At 42.6% G+C, this 14,895-nt stretch overlaps 1 long non-coding RNA gene across 2 annotated transcripts in view; it reads right to left on the bottom strand.

The window, feature by feature from the left end:
• Positions 1–323: 323 nt before the first annotated feature.
• LOC110488457 (uncharacterized) overlaps positions 324–14,895 on the bottom strand; it is a 42,961-nt gene continuing 28,389 nt past the window's right edge. The window contains exons 6-7 of one of the 2 annotated variants that reach the window (XR_005041374.2): positions 7,073–7,161; positions 324–2,219 (exon numbers count right to left, since the gene is read on the bottom strand). This is a non-coding gene — a long non-coding RNA (uncharacterized LOC110488457). The remainder of the gene's footprint in view (positions 2,220–7,072; positions 7,162–14,895) is intronic. The other variant, XR_016493687.1, reaches the window with a different exon arrangement.

Genomic DNA, 14,895 nt, shown 5'->3' with positions numbered 1-14,895 from the left:
AAGCAGTGAAACAAAAACACAGAGTTACACATAAACAAACGTACAGTCAATAACACAATAGAAAAATCTATGTTGAGTGTACGGGATCATAAGGGATCAAAGCTTTCATCTGGATTCACCTGGTCATTCTATGTCATGGAAAGACCAGGTGTTTCTAATGTTTTGTACACTCAGTATATATATATATATATATACAGTGCCTTGCGAAAGTATTCGGCCCCCTTGAACTTTGCGACCTTTTGCCACATTTCAGGCTTCAAACATAAAGATATAAAACTGTATTTTTTTGTGAAGAATCAACAACAAGTGGGACACAATCATGAAGTGGAACGACATTTATTGGATATTTCAAACTTTTTTAACAAATCAAAAACTGAAAAATTGGGCGTGCAAAATTATTCAGCCCCTTTACTTTCAGTGCAGCAAACTCTCTCCAGAAGTTCAGTGAGGATCTCTGAGTCTCAGAGGTCCGTTAAAAGCGCAGAGAGCATCATGAAGAACAAGGAACACACCAGGCAGGTCCGAGATACTGTTGTGAAGAAGTTTAAAGCCGGATTTGGATACAAAAAGATTTCCCAAGCTTTAAACATCCCAAGGAGCACTGTGCAAGCGATAATATTGAAATGGAAGGAGTATCAGACCACTGCAAATCTACCAAGACCTGGCCGTCCCTCTAAACTTTCAGCTCATACAAGGAGAAGACTGATCAGAGATGCAGCCAAGAGGCCCATGATCACTCTGGATGAACTGCAGAGATCTACAGCTGAGGTGGGAGACTCTGTCCATAGGACAACAATCAGTCATATATTGCACAAATCTGGCCTTTATGGAAGAGTGGCAAGAAGAAAGCCATTTCTTAAAGATATCCATAAAAATTGTCGTTTAAAGTTTGCCACAAGCCACCTGGGAGACACACCAAACATGTGGAAGAAGGTGCTCTGGTCAGATGAAACCAAAATTGAACTTTTTGGCAACAATGCAAAACGTTATGTTTGGCGTAAAAGCAACACAGCTGAACACACCATCCCCACTGTCAAACATGGTGGTGGCAGCATCATGGTTTGGGCCTGCTTTTCTTCAGCAGGGACAGGGAAGATGGTTAAAATGTATGGGAAGATGGATGGAGCCAAATACAGGACCATTCTGGAAGAAAACCTGATGGAGTCTGCAAAAGACCTGAGACTGGGACGGAGATTTGTCTTCCAACAAGACAATGATCCAAAACATAAAGCAAAATCTACAATGGAATGGTTCAAAAATAAACATATCCAGGTGTTAGAATGGCCAAGTCAAAGTCCAGACCTGAATCCAATCGAGAATCTGTGGAAAGAACTGAAAACTGCTGTTCACAAATGCTCTCCATCCAACCTCACTGAGCTCGAGCTGTTTTGCAAGGATGTATGGGAAAAAAATTCCGTCTCTCGATGTGCAAAACTGATAGAGACATACCCCAAGCGACTTACAGCTGTAATCGCAGCAAAAGGTGGCGCTACAAAGTATTAGCTTAAGGGGGCTGAATAATTTTGCACGCCCAATTTTTCAGTTTTTGATTTGTTAAAAAAGTTTGAAATATCCAATAAATGTCGTTCCACTTCATGATTGTGTCCCACTTGTTGTTGATTCTTCACAAAAAAATACAGTTTTATATCTTTATGTTTGAAGCCTGAAATGTGGCAAAAGGTCGCAAAGTTCAAGGGGGCCGAATACTTTCGCAAGGCACTGTATATATATAGTTCTAAAATTGATTACATTTAGTTTTTTAATCATTAATCTACACACAATACCCCGTAATGATCAAGCAAAAACAGGTTGTAGAAATTTGGGCAAATGTATTAATAACAAAAAAAATCACATTTGCATAAGTATTTAGACCCTTTCCTCAGTACTTTGTTGAAGCACCTTTGGCACAAATTACAGCCTCAAGTCTTCTTAGGTATGATGCTACAAGCTTGGCACACCTGTATTTGGGGAGTTTCTCCAATTCTTCTCTGCAGATCCTCTCAAACTCCGTCAGGTTGGATGGGGAGTGTCGCTGTACCTCTATTTTCAGGTCTCTCCAGAGATGTTCGATCAGGTTCAAGTACAGGCTCTGGATGGGCCACTCAAGGACATTCAGAGACTTGTCCCGAAGCCACTCCTACGTTGTCTTGGCTGTGTGCTTAGGGTCGTTGTCCTGTTGGAAGATCTGAGGTCCTGAGCGTTCTGGAGCAGGTTTTCATCTAAATCAAATCAAGTCAAATTGTATTTGTCACATGCTCCATATACAACCTTACAGTGAAATGCTTACTTACAAGCCCTTAACCAATAATGCTTTAAATATATAAAAATAGATAAAAATAGATAAGTAAAAAATAGATACTAAAAGTAACAAATAATCTCTCTGTACTTTGCTCCGATCATCTTTCCCTTGATCCCGACTAGTCTCTCAGTCCCTGTCGCTGAAAAACATCCCCACAGAATGATGCTGCCACCACCATGCTTCACCGTAGTGATGGTGCCAGCTTTCCTCCTGAAGTGACGCTTGAAATAAAAAGGCAGACGTTTTACGCACCCCCAAAACATTGTGTTTTTTTTGTTCGTTTTTCTGCGTTGTTTGTAACTTATTTTTTTTACTCATTTTGTACATAATGTTGACGCTAGCGTCTCTTAGGACCGAAAAAAACTTCTAGACATCAGGACTGTGATTAGCAGAATCCTTTTTCTTCTTTCACGACTCTGAGGATATACGGCTCCCTCGGGAACAGGCCCCGAGCCCCGTGATCTGCGTGAAGAGGAGGCGGAGAAAGAGAGGTCGGAGAGCCGGCTGCCTACTGATAAGTTAAAAGCGATCGAATAAACTTCTCTCAATTATGTAGCAAATGTGAAATCTTTGGACAATAAAATCGACAAGTTAAGCTTAAGAATAAACTACCAACGGGACATTAAAAACTGTAACATCTTAGGCTTCACGGAGTCGTGGCTGAACGATGACAACATCAACCTACAGCTGGCTGGTTATACGATGTACTGGCAGGATAGAACCGCGGCGTCTGGTAAGACATGGGGCGGCGGTACATGTATCTTTGTAAACAACAGCTGGTGCACAATATCTAAGAAAGTCTCAAGCTATTGCTCGCCTGAAGTAGAGTTTCTCATCATAAGCTGTAGACCACACTACCTACCGAGAGAGTTTTCATCTGTATTCTTTGTAGCTGTTTACATACCACCACAGTCAGAGGCTGGCACTAAGATAGAATTGAATAAGCTGTATTCCGCCATAAGAAAACAAGAAAACGCTCACCCAGAGGTGGCGCTCCTAGTAGCCGGTGAATTCATTGCAGGGAAACTTAAATCAGTTTTACCAAATTTCTATCAGCCTGTTAAATGTGCAACCAAAGGGAAAAGAACTCTGGACCACCTATACTCCACACACAAAGATGCATACAAAGATTTCCCTCACCCCCCATTTAGCAAATCTGACCATAATTCTATCCTCCTGATTCCTGCTTACAAGCAAACATTTAAGCAGGAAGGACCAGATCAATAAAAAAAGTGGTCAGATGAAGCAGATGCTAAGCTACAGGATGGTTTTGCAAGCACAGACTGGAATAAGTTCCAGGATTCCTCCAATGGTATTGAGGAGTACACCACATCTGTCATTGGCTTCATCAATAAGTGCATTGATGACGTTGTCCCCACAGTGACCGTACGTACCCCAACCGGAAGCCATGGATTACAGGCAGCATCCGCACTGAGCTAAAGGCTAGAGCTTCTGCTTTCAAGGAGCGGGACCTGGAAGCTTATAAGAAATCCTCCTATGCCCTCCGACGAACCATCAAACCAGCAAAGATCGAGTCGTACTACACCGACTCGGACGCTCATCAGATGTGGCAGGTCTTGCAAACCATGACGAACTACAAAGAGAAGCACTACCAGACGAGCTAAACTACTTCTATGCTTGCGTTGAGGCAAATAACAGTGGAACATGCATGAGAGCACCAGGTGTACCGGAAGACAGTGTGATCACGCTCTCCGCAGCCGATGTGAGTAAGACCTTAAAGACAAGTCAATATTCACAAGGCCGCGGGGCCAGATGGATTACCAGGACATGTACTGTGAGCATGCGCTGACCAACTAGCAAGTGTCTTCAATTACATTTTCAACCTCTCCCTGTCCGAGTCTGTAATACCAACATGTTTCAAGCAGACCACCATAGTCCCTGTGCCCAAGAACACTAAGGTAAACTGCCTAAATGACCGCCGACCCGTAGCACTCACGTCTGTAGCCATGAAGTGCTTTGAAAGGCTGGTCATGGCTCACATCAACACCATCATCCCAGAAACCCTAGACCCACTCCAATTTGCATACCGCCCAAACAGATCCACAGATGATCCATTCTCATCGACGGGGCTGCAGTGGAGCAGGTTGAGAGCTTCAAGTTCCTTGGTGTTCACATTAACAACAAACTAACATGGTCCAAGCACACCAAGACAGTCGTGAAGCGGGCACGACAAAACCTATTCCCCCTCAGGAGAATGAAATGATTTGGCAAAAGGTTCTATAGCTGCACCATCGAGAGCATCCTGACGGGTTGCATCACTGCCTGGTATGGCAACTGCTCAGCCTCCGACCGCAAGGCACAACAGAGGGTAGTGAGAATGGCCCAGTACATCACTGGGGCCAAGCTTCCTGCCATCCAGGACCTCTATACCAGGCGGTGTCAGAGGAAGGTCCTAAAAATTGTCCAGCCACCCTAGTCATAGACTGTTCTCTCTGCTACCGCATGGCAAGCGGTACTGGAGCGCCAAATCAAGGTCCAAGAGGCTTCAAAACAGCTTCTACCCCCAAGCCATAAGACTCCTGAACATCTAGTCAAATGGCTACCCAGACTATTCACATTGCCCCCCCCCCCCTCCCCACACCACTGCCACTCTCTGTTGTCATCTATGCATAGTCACTTTAATAACTCTACATACATGTACATACTACCTCAACTAACCGGTGCCCCCGCACATTGACTCTGTACCGGCAACCCCCTGTATATATTGTTATTTTTTACTGCTGCTATTTAATTACTTGTTACTTTTATCTCTTATTCTTCACCGTATTTTTTGAAACTGCACTGTTGGTGCAAGGTCTACACCTGTTGTAGTCGGTGCATGTGAATAATAACATTTGATTTGATTTGGCATTCAGGCCAAAAGAGAATCTTGTTTCTCATGGTCAGAGAGTCTTTAGGTGCCTTTTGAAAAGACTTAATCAACTTTAGAATAAAGCTGTAACGTAACAAAATATGGAACAAGTCAAGGGGTCTGAATACTTTCCGAAACCACTGTATATACAGTAGCAGTCAAAGGTTTGGACACACCTACTCATTCTGGGGTTTTCCTTTATTTTTACTATTTTCTACATTGTAGAATAATACTGGGTCTTCCTGTCCTGTGGCAGTCCTCATCAGAGCCAGCTACATCATAGTGCTTTATGGTTCTTGCGACTTGAAGAAACTTTTAAAGTTCTTGACATTTTCCGGATTGATTGACTTTCATGTCTTAAAGTAATGATGGACTGTCGTTTCTATTTGCTTATTTGAGCTTTTATCAAATAGGGCTATCTTCTTTATACCACACCTACCTTGTCACAACACAACTGATTGGCTCAAACACATTAAAAAGGAAAGAAATTCCATAAATTAAATTTTAACAAGGCACATCGGTTAATTGAAATGCATTCCAGGTGACCACCTCATGAAGCTGGTTGAGAGAATGCCAAGAGTGTGCAAAACTGGCATCAAGGCAAAGGGTGGCTACTTTGAAGAATCTAAAATATATTTTAATTTGTTTAAAACGTTTTTTTTTTTTTACTTTTATGGTTGCTACATGATTCCATATGTGTTATTTAATAGTTTTGATATCTTCACTATTATTCTACAATTTAGAAAATAGTAAAAATTAAGAAAAACTCTTGAATGAGTAGGTGTGTCCAAACCTTTGACTGGTACTGTGTGTGTGTATATATATATATATATATATATATATATATATATATATATATATATGTATGTATGTATGTATGTATGTATGTATGTATGTATGTATGTATGTATGTATGTATGTATGTATGTATGTATGTATGTATGTATGTATGTATGTATGTATATATATATATATATATATATATATATATATATATATATATATATATATATATATATATACATATACACACACTACCGTTCAAAAGTTTGGGGTCACTTAGAAATGTCCTTGTTTTTGAAAGAAAATCAAATGTTTTGTCCAATAAAATAACATTAAATTGATCAGAAATACAGGGTAGATATTGTTAATGTTGTAAATGACTATTGTAGCTGGAAACGGCAGATTTTTTATGGAATATCTACATAGACGTACAGAGGCCCTTTATCAACAACCATCACTCCTGTGTTCCAATGGCACGTTGTGTTAGCTAGTCCAAGTTTATAATTTTAAAAGACTAATTGATCATTAAAAAAAACTTTTGCAACTATGTTAGCACAGCTGAAAACTGTTGTTGTGATTAAAGAAGCAATAAAACTGGCCTTCTTTAGACTAGTTGAGTATCTGGAGCATCAGCATTTGTGGGTTCGATTATAGGATCAAAATGGCCAGAAACAAAGTTGCTTCTGAAACTTGTCAGTCTATTCTTGTTCTGAGAAATGAAGGCTATTCCATGAGAGAAATGTCCAAGAAACTGAAGATCTGGTACAACGCTCTGTACTACTCCCTTCACAGAACAGCGCAAAAAGTTTGAGAAACAGACACCTCACAAGTCCTCAACTGGCAGCTTCCACCCCACTGGGCCAGGCTCAGACAATCAGAATTAGTTTTTCCCCCCCAGTGTATATGTATATGTGCTTGTTTCTGTGTGTGTGTGTGTGTGTGTGTGTGTGTGTGTGTGTGTGTGTGTGTGTGTGTGTGTGTCTGAGAGAGAGAGCGAGAGATAGAGGATAGATACAGAAATAAGCAGTATTTGGGAGTGAGAAAGGGAAAGAAACAAAGGGTGAGAGCGAGAGCGAGAGAGGGAGAAAGAGAGACAGAGAGATTTGAGGCAGATTTACCTCACTGAGGCTGAACTGAAATTCTTCCCATAGTTCCTCCTTAGTGGGGAGTTCCCACAGACTCAAGACAAGAGTAGACCACAGCATTCCTGAAACAACAAAACATAGGCTGACCTTGTCCAGTGCTATTTCTGATGGAAACATAGAGCATTGCATAATTTAAGATAAACATTTGTGAATAAATCATGGAAAAAGCCAAAATGACTGAAATAGTGGTAGAAAAAACAAGAGCAGAGTAATTGAACCAAAAACACAGTAACTCATAGCCTTAAGTCGGGAAACAGAGTGTATCCACACTATTATCTGTGAAGATAATGAAAGGGAAAGTGGAAGAGTGAAATTATTACAATGCTTTGTGCTATTGACAAAGATTGAATAGAACATGATATACAAAGCCATGAATATATGTTTAAAGACAACCGTGATGAATAATAAATTAATAATGATGAACAACATCATTCAACATCATAAATTAAATAGTAGTGAGCCAAACAAATGCAATAATTATGATATCTCAACACAATAACACTCACATAGATGGAGTTGTGCGATGGAGTTGTGCACACACACACTGGGTGTATCTAAGTGTATGCATGCACTTAGTATGAGATAGAGCAAGTGTTGCCTGCAGTGCATCCCCAGAGGAAGTTCACCCCCCCCCCCCCCCCCCCCCATCCCTTTGAATTAAAACCATGGCTGGAGATTTCTGATTGAGCACAGCATGCCCTTAAAGGAGGCCAAAGGCCAGGCTAAACAGTCTGGTGTCATGGCAACTTGATGCCATCAACCAGAGATTGCAAGGGGGGATGCCCGGGGAGGTCAGACCACCTGTCAGGGGGTCATTATCAGAGACACATCATTCTGGCTCTGAATCAGCAATAAGGAAGTTGAGCTTAAAATATTGATGCTTCTTAAAATGTACACTGAACAAAAATATAAACGCAACATGTAAACACGTTTCATGAGCTGAAATAAAAGATCCCAGAAATTTTCCAGATGCACAAAAACCTTATTTCTCAAAACAAATTCAAAAAAATTGCAAACATTTGTTTACATCCTTGTTAGTGAGCAGCATGATAATTCCAGAGGTGCACCTTGTGCTGGGGACAATAAAAGACCACTCTAAACTGTGAAGTTTTGTCACACAACAAAATTCCACAGATGTCTCATGTTTTGAGGACGTGTGCAATTCGCATGCTGGCGACTACAGGAATGTCCACCAGAGCTGTTGCCAGATAATTTAATGTTAATTTCTATACCACAAGCTGCCTCCTGAAGATTCCTGAGGCCAGTTGTCGTACCATTCATCCGCCGCCATCACCTCATGTTTCAGCGCGATAATGCATGGTCCCATGTTGCAAGGATCTGTGTACAATTCCTGGAAGCTGAAAATGTCCGACTTCGTCCATGGTCTGGATATTCACCAGAAATGTCACCCATTGCTATGCCCGCTTCGAGGCAAGTAACACTGAAACATGCATTAAAGCATCAGCTGTTCCGGACAACCGTGTGATCACGCTCTCCGCAGCCAATGTGAGTAAGACCATCAAACAGGTCAACATTCACAAGGTCGCAGGGCCAGACGGATTGCTAGGACGTGTACTCCGAGCATTTTCAACCTCTCCCTGTCTGAGTCTGTAATACCAACATGTTTCAAGCAGACCACAATAGTTTCTGTGGCCAAGAACACTAAGGTAACCTACCTAAATGACTACTGACCCGTCTGTATCCATGAAATGCTTTGAAAGGCTGGTCATGGCTCACATCAACACCATCATCCCAGGAACCCTAGACCCACTCCAATTTGTATACCGCACCAACAGATCCACAGGTGATGCAATCTCTATTGCACTCCACAGCCCTTCCCACCTGGACAAAAGGAACACCTATGTGAGAATGCTATTCATTGACTACAGCTCAGTGTTCAACACCATAGTGCCCTCAAAGCTCATCACTAAGCTAAGGACCCTGGGACTAAACACCTCTCTCTGCAACTGGATCCTGGACATCCTGATGGGCAGCCCCCAGGTGGTAAAGGTAGGTAACAACACATCCGCCACGCTGATCCTCAACACGGGGACCCCTCAGGGGTGCGTGCTCAGTCCCCTCCTGTACTCCCTGTTCACTCATGACTGCATGGCCAGGCACGACTCCAACACCATCATCAAGTTTGCTGATGACACAACGACGAGACAGCCTATAGGGAGGAGGTCAGAGACCTGACCGTGTGGTGCCAGGACAAAAACCTATACATTAACGTGATCAAGACAAAGGAGATGATTGTGGACAACAGGAAAAGGAGGACCGAGCACGCCCCCATTCTCAATGACAGGGCTGTAGTGGAGCAGGTTGAGAGCTTCAAGTTCCTTGGTGTCCACATCACCAACAAACTAACATGGCCCAAGCTAGAGGTCGACCGATTAATCAAGTTTTCATAACAATCGGAAATCTGTATTTTTGGGCACCGATAAAAACATTTTTTTTTTATTATATATATATTTTTATACCTAGGCAAGTCAGTTAAGAACACATTCTTATTTTCAATAACGGCCTAGGAACGGTGGGTTAACTGCCTCGTTCAGGGCCAGAACGACAGATTTTCACCTTGTCAGCTCGGGGGATTCAATCTTGCAACCTTACAGTTAACTAGTCCAACACAATAACGACCTGCCTCTCTCTCGTTGCACTCTACAAGGAGACTGCCTGTTACGTGAATGCAGTAAGCCAAGGTAAGTTGCTAGCTAGCATTAAACTTATCTTATAAATAACAATCAATCATAATCACTAGTTAATTAACTACACATGGTTGATGATATTACTAGACCGCAAGGAACAACAGAGGATAGCGCGTACGGCCCAGTACAACACCGGGGTCAAGCCTCCTGCCATCCAGGACCTCTATACCAGGCGGTGTCAGAGGAAGGCCCTAAAAATGGTTGAAGACTTCAGCCACCCTAGTCATAGACGGTTCTCTCTGCTACCGCACGGCAAGCGAGCCGCAGTGCCAAGTCTAGGTCCAAGAGGTTCCTATATATAGCTTCTACCCCCAAGCCATAAGACTCCTAAACGGCTAATCAAATGGCTACCCAGACTATTTGCATTGCCCCCCCCCCCCCTCCCTGGAACGCTGCTGCTACCCTCTGTTATTATCTATGCATAGTCACATTAATAACTCTACCTACATGTACATATTACCTCAATTACCTCGACACCGGTGCCCCCGCACATTGACATTGACTCTGTAACGGGACCCTTGTATATAGCCCCGCTATTGTTTTATACTGCTGCTCTTTAATTATTTGTTTCTTATCTCTTACTTTTCATTAAAAACGGCATTGTTTGTTGAGGGCTTGTAAGTAAGCACTTCATTGTAAGGTCTACCTACACCTACACCTGTTGCATTCGGCACGTGACAAATAAAATTAGATTTTGATTTGATTGAGCCTGTTAGGGATGCTCTGGATCGACGTGTACGACAGCATGTTCCAGTTCCCGCCAATATCCAGCAACTTCGAACAGCGTGGGACAACATTCCACAGGCCACAATCAACAGCCTGATCAAGTCGCACTACATGAGGTAAATGGTGGTCACACCAGACACTGACTGGTTTTCTGATCCACGCTCCTACCTTTTTTGTAAAGGTATCTGTGACTAACTGTATTCCCAGTCATGTGAATATTGATTCCCTTATACTGGATGAAATGTAACTCAGTAAAATCTTTAAAATAGTTGCATGTTGTGTTTATATCTGTCTGGATGCACAGTGAGTTTTCACTTGTGTTCTTCATACATTTCCATGCATACTAGACATCCTTCTATGAATAAATGGTATGTGTGTGCACCACACAATGTTGAAAAAAACAACACCAATGACAATGCAACACTAAACAACGTAAAGCCCCATTAAAAAGACCCTTCAAAAACAGCAACACTGAAAAATTGTGTTACCTGCAAGGCCTGACTCTGTTTTCAATTCAGCTCTTAAGTGTTGGATCAATATGGAATCTAGGCTCCATTCTGTGTCATTAGCTTGTCTGATTGTTGAGGAGAGACCTCTCTAAGCCTCAATGTCTTCAACCTCTAAAACCTGTGAGTGTGACTGCAGAAAACGAGGTTGTGTGTGTGTGCATCCCTACCTGCATGCATGTGTGACAGAGAGAGAAAGATACACACATATTTACTGGAATAGTGCAGAGTGCCTGTTTATGCACGGAAAGTGGTATTGCCTTTCAATACAATTCCAATTGAGACCTGTCTTCACAACATGTATGCATATATGAAGTTCACGTATGTCCTATGTGAGTGGGTGTGTGTGTGCTTGTTTAATGCGCCAGAGGGTAGTGTCGGATCAATAAGAAACAAATGAATTCAGATCAATATGAAGCCAAGTGAGAGAGAGTGAAGGAAGGAGAAGGTGAGAGAGAGAAAAGGGAGGAGGGGGACGAAGATGGAGGTGGTGGGTTGGACAGGGGATTGCCTGTTAGTACTAGTGCACTGGCTAACTGTACACTAGGTAGAAACCAGTCATCTCTACAGCACAACATGAGTGCTTAGACTCTAGAAGTCAATGACAGTGAAGAAAGAGGGCCAAGGAGATTAGAGAGAGGAGAGTAGAGAGATACTGGAGACTAACTCAACCTTCCTACATTGTTATTGATATTCTGTTAAAGCAGTGACTCAGACTTGAGATCCCAGGACTGAGATATGAGAGGGAATTGGACATGCATCTCCTTCTCTTCTCTTCCTTATTGTTTCTCCTCTTTCTTGTTGTTATAGTTCTACCATCATGAAAGCATTACTTTGCAAACTGACCAAGCACCAAGTGGCATTCTAGCAATTAAGAGACGGGCAACATCCCAAAAGGGACTCTATTCCCTACATATTGCACTACTTTTGACCAGAGCTGTATGAGTAGTGCACTATGCAGGGAATATGGTGCCAACTGGGGTGAAGCCATGGTCTGGAGGGGGAGCAGGGTATGACTGTGTGTCACCTACCCTTGACTGCTGAACCCCAGTCATTGACATCTGGCTGTCTGATAGAGGCAGACATGCTGCAGCTGAGGGCCAAGTGAACTCTGACCCTCAACCTGTCACCCCACAGCCTAAAGCACATGTGTCTTTAAAAAAAATAAGCATATATAGTAAATCATATGTATCTACATTATATATATATATTCATACTATCAATTTTCTTTTCAGACTGGGATTTTCTTTCTATCGTGACAAATATTTAAATTTTTCAGCCAATGTCTTCACACATCACAAAAGTGAAAATAGGATTACTTGGGGTTTCTTCAACGCCTCATCGCTCAGTGGCGAGATCAAAGTTTCGAGGGACATTTAGGAGTCTAGACTAGATGAGACTTCTTTGATGTGAAAGAAGTGGGGAAAACAAACACCTGGCTACTGAGTGGTATTGTACCTGCTCTCCATCTCACTCAAGGTTCCTCAGCACTTGAGACACATTTGAATTAGAAAAGCTTCCGCATACAAATCTCCCTCCTGGTTTTGACCCTTGTCTGTCCTGACTCTGAGCCCGCCCGCCTGCCGACCTGTACCTTTGCCCCCCTCTGGATTTACCGACCTCTACCTTACCCTGACACTGAGGCTGCTTGCCACCTGATACTGTTGCCCCACCTCTGGATTTCTGATCCCTGCCTGCCTTGACCTGTGTGTTGCCTGTCCCTGTTGGAACATTAAACTATTGTTTATTCAACATGGTCTGCATCTGGGTCTTACCTTCATACCTGATAGTTGAACCTCCTTTGCTGCTATAACAGCCTCCACTCCTTCTGGGAAGGCTTTCCACTAGATGTTGGAACATTTCTGCGGGGACTTGCTTACATTTAGCCCCAAGAGCATTAGTGAGGTCGGGCACTGTTGGGCGATTAGGCCTGGCTCGCAGTCGGCGTTCCAATTCATCCCGATGGGGTTAAGGTCAGGGCTCTGTGCAGGGTCTTACCCAAACTATTGCCACAAAGCTGAAAGCACAGAATCGTCTAGAATGTCATTGTATGCTGTAGCGTTAAGATTTCCCTTCACTGGAACTAAGGGGCCTAGCTCGAACCATGAAAAACGGCCCCAGATCTTAGGCTTGTGTGCGGCAGTTTGGCCATGAAAACCCATTTCATGAAGCTCCCTACGAACAATTATTGTGCTGACGTTGCTTCCAGAGGCAGTTTGGAACTTGGTAGTAAGTGTTGCAGCCGAGGACAGGTGATTTTTAAGCGCTACGTGCTTCACTACTCGGCGCTCCCGTTCTGTGTGGTTTACCACTTCGCGGCCGAACCAACGTTTCCACTTCCCAATAACAGCACTTACAGTTGACTGGGCAGGTCTAGCAGGGCAGAAATTTGATGAACTGACTTGTTGGAAAGGTGGCATGTCGATGGCACGCTGAAAGTCACTGAGCTCTTCAGTACACACCATTCTACTGCCAATGTTTGTCTATGGAGATTGCATGGCTGTGTGCTCTATTTTGTAGACCTGTTAGCAATGGGTGTGGCTGAAATAGCAGAATCCACAAATTTGAATGCGAGTCCACATACTCTTGGCCATGGAGTGTACTTACGGCTCTATTTTAACAAACCTAATGCAATGGTAAATCTTAGTACTGGAGGTAGAGCTATAGGTTTGGGGATGTGTCAAATATTTTTTTCTATTTTCACAACCACAATTATGGACGCAGTAGCTGGCGGTGGCGCAAAAGGCCTGTGTTTTGATAAATAAATCAATGGGAGGTGTGACGAGGGCTTGGCCCCTCGCTGGTCAATCAACACGTTTTGTGGCTTAATACAGCATGCTGTTGTCTCAAGTTTTGTAGGTTATTGACAATCTTTGCGGTGTCATCTCCAATTCGGTTGGGGACACAATATTCTCATCCTACTCCACTGTGGATTGATACTACAGTTTGCTCAATATGTTTGGAGTGTTCACAGTCAACATTGTTGAAATTTTCCTGGTTGTTGGTGCAGTGGGGGGGGTTCTTGGGGGTGGGGAATGGAATTGATTGAAATATTTATTTTTCTTCTTGAGGGAGACTGTGGGAGGGGTCTCGAATGTTTGAGGGACAACTATTTGGGAACTGTGCGAGGGATCTTGGAGGATTGGGTTCATGTTTTTTGGCCTGGTGGGAGATCTGTCAATGTGCCCTTGAGCAGGGCATTGACCCTGGATGCTTCTGTGTGTCGCTTTGAATGGGAGGCTGTTGGATGACTGGTATGGTGTAGCTGTTGAGCGGCTTCACTGCAAGTATATTGTATGTTTCGGATATTCAATTTAAAAAAAAATCTAATTGGGTTCAATGAGTATAGGCCTACATGTCTGTACGAATCGCACTTCTCCTCAAATACAATACAATTTACTGGAGCCAAGTATTTTTATGTGTGATGTAAATTATCAATTAGCAAGACATAGCCAAGGCCTATAGGACTGAATAATTTGAATATGTTTGGTAACCAGACGAGGTATAATTTGAAAATGGGAGGGATACAAGCTGAATGGAGTTTGCATTGCAGGTAGGCATATGTGAATTGTAAAAAATGCAAACGCATGACAGCAGATGCCTCAAGAGTAGACCATTTAGAAACAGTTTATGGATAGGCTGCTTGGATAATAAATGGCCATAAGAAACACAACCAACGCATTGCTGTTGAAACAGCTTTCGTTATAAACTCAGCAAAAAAAAGAAACGTCCTCTCAATGTCAACCGCGTTTATTTTCAGCAAACTTAACGTGTAAATATTTGTATGAACATAACAAGATTCAACAACTGAGACATAAACTGAACAAGTTCCACAGACATGTGACTAACAGAAATT

The sequence above is a fragment of the Oncorhynchus mykiss genome, chromosome 30 (assembly GCF_057628025.1).
Source record: "Oncorhynchus mykiss isolate SJ-2025 chromosome 30, ASM5762802v1, whole genome shotgun sequence".
Taxonomy (NCBI): Eukaryota; Metazoa; Chordata; class Actinopteri; order Salmoniformes; family Salmonidae; genus Oncorhynchus; species Oncorhynchus mykiss.
The sequence above is the reverse complement of the archived record's forward strand: the minus strand, read 5'-3'. Positions and strand labels throughout refer to the sequence as shown.